The 4,111-nt window shown below is 41.4% G+C and overlaps 1 non-coding gene across 1 annotated transcript; it reads left to right on the top strand.

Moving 5' to 3' along the window:
* The first annotated feature begins 3,129 nt into the window (after positions 1-3,129).
* Positions 3,130-3,200, top strand: TRNAS-ACU (transfer RNA serine (anticodon ACU)). The gene has a single exon. It is a non-coding gene; the product is annotated as a tRNA-Ser (tRNA).
* The last annotated feature ends 911 nt before the right edge of the window (positions 3,201-4,111 follow it).

Here is a 4,111-nt window from a genome sequence, read left to right as displayed (position 1 = left end):
ACTGCAAAAACACCCAACACACTTTGTAGAGTAGCTCTGAATATATAGCAATGTATCAGGACACATCAAAAATGTCATCCTTTCAGGTAACATACTCTATATATGTTCTTAATTCATCTATTTTAAATCTACCAGTTTACTGCTACTTCTTCAAACAGCTTCCAATCCATAAGACTATCTTCTGAGAGTTGAGATCAATGGAGAGTGCAAGCATCCAGATGATCTCCAGATTTAACTGTACACTGCTCAATCTCTTGGAAAATAGGACAGTTTTTCCATTACACTTACTTCACATAGTAACTTGTGTGTTTCATCCTGTAAAATTCCTACAGAGTCAATTTCTATTCCTGGGATAAATTCAATATCCTTAAAGAAGCAATGAAAGGATGCGGTTCTGCAAAAAACTGAGGAGTGGAAAATGACATATGGATAAACTTTCTTGTTGTATGTGAAGAGTGCGTAAATTACCCGAATTAGAAGTGAGGAGCAAACTCTGCTATTCTGGATTAACTGTTGACTTTACCTTTGATTCCAAATATAGAAAGCCTTGCAAGGACGACAGTAAATTTCCACATAAATTCCTCTGCTGACTACACTTCTGTCTCACATTCTTGAACACCTACAATATCCTGAGAGATTCTTCTCCAGATATCCTCATTGTCCAAAATGTCCCATATCCCATCCCTAGAAGACTTTTTAAATTCAACTACTCTTATTTTGTCAGAAAGCAGAATAAATGCACATTGCAAATGTGGTTTCCTTATTTTAGCTAAGGCTTCCAGTAGCAATAAATGTACAGACGGGAATGGAGTCCCAGGAGATAGTTGTTCGCCCTTTGCCAAACAGGGCTAGAAGCAGCACAAATGATTCACTCTGCTGATGCTAACTATTTCTCAAAGTCTGAGAAGAGTCAGAAATGGCATGATGGAATAGCAACTAAAATAATTATTTTTTTTTTGATACAATATTTTCATACTGAACTGAATTACTCAGTTTCACATAGTTTCAAATAGTTGAAATTCTTTTTTCAAGCTGATTTTCTAAATGAAAGACAGGGTTGTTTTTAAACAGACATGTTGCCTCCAACACTTCCTTCATTTTGACAAGGACCCATTTGTTTCCTCTTCTCCTGGAAAGCTAATTAAACATTGAAAATGCCTAGCTCCTTGGCTGCATACCCAAAGAGTTATGGCTAAGAAAGTCTCCCTTTAGTGGATATGGCTATAGACGCTTCTCTCCAATGCTAACTTACCCATATTTGTAAGCTTTGGGCCTTTTGAGAAAAATCTTCTAAATCTAACTCTGAAACCACCAATTTTAACTGGCTATTCATTGCTTCAGACTACATAGTTCACTCAGTTGGAAATGCTGCTTACTGAGCAAGCTCACTCCAGAGCTTGGCTGGTACTTAAATCTTATTTAACCAGACTATATGCGTCAGCTCACATTCAAGATTTCAGCTCCCTGGAACCAAGTTACCTGAAGAGAAAGGTAAGTCTAACCGTAATCTCTCATGACAGCTAAATCCATGGTGATTCATAGTGTCATTATTTCATGAGTAAAGCCTGCAAGAAGCAGAGTTTTCTTGGCAACTGACCCACTAAACTAACACTCACCTCTGGAAGAGGTCCAGAAACCTCCGCATTTTAGTAACAGTATAAAATAGGAAAAATTCTTTTGGTTTTCCTTCCTGAAAACCAAAGCCTTCTACATTAGAGACTGAACATGTGAAATCCAGAGCTAGACTTGCAAAGAAATTTTAACCTGTTATTGAAGAATCCAGCCTTTGGGGTACCTCAGCCCTGTGTTACAAGCTTAGGCTTTCCATGCCATGCATAGGAAGAGGTAGGCTCTAGGCATAAGATTTCCCCAAAACAAGCTGATCAGGTGGCCCAACATTAGCTATCAGAAACTAATAAGAAGATTTAGATCTCTGGTCTATGGGGATTCCCCTGTGCCCATACGGATTTCAGACTGCCCAGGCTCACCTTGGTTTTGGGCCCCTCTGCTAGTCCTTCTCACGAGGCTGCCTGTGGCCCTTAGCACTGCTTCTTAGCACTGCAGTGGCTCTTGGCAGTGGCTCTTTCCCTAAGTGGGCATATCTGAGTATTTATGCAAAAAGAGACAACTTGATTCAATTCATTCCTGTGCTATAGGGCATTTGAACCTACATTTTCCATAAGAGATCCCAAATCTGTGGGCCAGAAGCTAATCTGGTACGAAAAGGAGGAGGCTGTTCTCAGTTTCTCTTGTAGAAGCTGTTTCCCTTCTCAGGGACTCATTAAATATTCATGGAGCCCTTGGGGGTGGGGTGGGGGAGTCAGCATATCACTATCGTTCAGTGCTTACTTACGATTCTCATCTGGGATAAGGGAGATCTCACTTTCCACTCTCCTCTAATCCAACATTTAAATATTTGAAAAGAAGTACTCCTGTTCAGCAGGAAACCTAGGCCTTTCTTCTCCTACCTGAGAGCCTTAGCCACTTAGTTAATTGCATCTTGTTCCTCTTTCCTGCCTCTGACCTAATGAATACTTAATTATTCCCTGAATAGTGGAAGTTAAAAGACCTCTGCTCCAGCTTTTTATTAGGTAATCTCAGAAAATTAGAGCCGTGGATTCAAATCCTCATAGATAAAGAAGTGAAATGAGTCTAGGTTTTGCTCTTCCTTCTCTGAAGACTCAAACTGTTGAAGGTCACTAGAGGTCTGAAGTGCTGCAATGATCACCCCTACCTTGTGCAGGGCCTTTTCTAATAGATGTGCTCTGAAAATGCTTATCAGCTGGGCAAGGGAGATGGAGAGGACCTCATCTGCAAAGCTTGAAGGAGTTGTATTGAATGGGCCCCTGAGAATTAGATACTTTTGAAACAGGCATTTCTGGGTGTACCTAGGGAACTTTGCCAATGAACACGTAAGTGACTGTGGATTTTGGTGACTCTAAAATAAGGCAGAGTGAAATGTGGCATTTTGGTGTTTAACATGGCAAAGAGAAACCCAAGTTGCAGTTAATTTATTTTGCACTTTTAAGGCACTTTTAAGAGTGTTTTAAGTCCTAATTCAGGGAAGAGATTTTTCTCTGTGACGATCATAGCTTTCTTATGCTCAGTGTTGTAGGGATATTGGGCACAGGTTTAGCTCAGTTGGTTAGAGCGTGGTGCTACTAATGCCAAGGTCGTGGGTTCAATCCCCATATGGGCTATGCTGAGGATTGGACTAGATGATCTCCTGAGGTCCCTTCCAACCTTACCATTCTATGATTCTATGATGTACCAAGAAGAGCAGAAGGCTTCAGGTAGCCACAGAGACTTTCCCAGATGTCAGCTCTCCATAGACTCACCACAGATCATCATCATTGCCTGTGCCTGCAACGTACAAAACATGTTACGAGACAGGGAGGACGTGTCGGGCTGTCTCCACCACGCTGTGTGAGGCTGCCTGATAGAGCAGCTCACAGAGAGCCTGCAGGCACCGGTCAGAATGTGGTGAATGATACTAGCAGGAGCCACTGTAGCATGGTAACAGATCTAAAGAAACACTGACACCTCCAAGAACCTTTTCCCAAATTCCCTGAGGAGTTTAGGTAGCAATTTCATGCTCTAAGTCATGATTGTATTACAGTAGAAGTTCCCAAAATAGCACATCACTTTTTGATGCTGTAGCCAAAGGAAGAGCTGAGCTATCTGGTAGCAGAGAGTTGCTGGCACGAGGCAGTAGGAGCGCAGCCAGCAGAGAGGCAAAAGTCAGCACTTGGACTGGATGTCAGGGCTCTAAGTTGCTGCTTGTTTTGACTTACTCTTAGCCCAGACTTGCAAGAATGAAACTTTCTTTTTCAATCAGTCTTTTGTTTGCAACCACAAAATTTACAAGATACCACTTTCCAGGTGTTTAGATCAGACAGGAGATTATTTCTCATCTGTTGCGGCCTTACGGCTTTCATGGAAAACCTGTAAGATGTGTGTGCCTACAAACTGCTTAGCTACTGAATGAGTACATGCAATTAGAGAAGGGCACTGAAAATCTGTCCCTAGAAACGCAACAGTGGGAAAACTACTTGTGTAACAGGAAGTTGACTAAAATCCTCCACACTCACAGTAGTATAAACACGAAGTC

The sequence above is a fragment of the Rhea pennata genome, chromosome 2 (genome assembly GCF_028389875.1).
Source record: "Rhea pennata isolate bPtePen1 chromosome 2, bPtePen1.pri, whole genome shotgun sequence".
NCBI lineage: Eukaryota > Metazoa > Chordata > Aves > Rheiformes > Rheidae > Rhea > Rhea pennata.
This window is presented reverse-complemented; position numbering and strand designations above follow the sequence as displayed.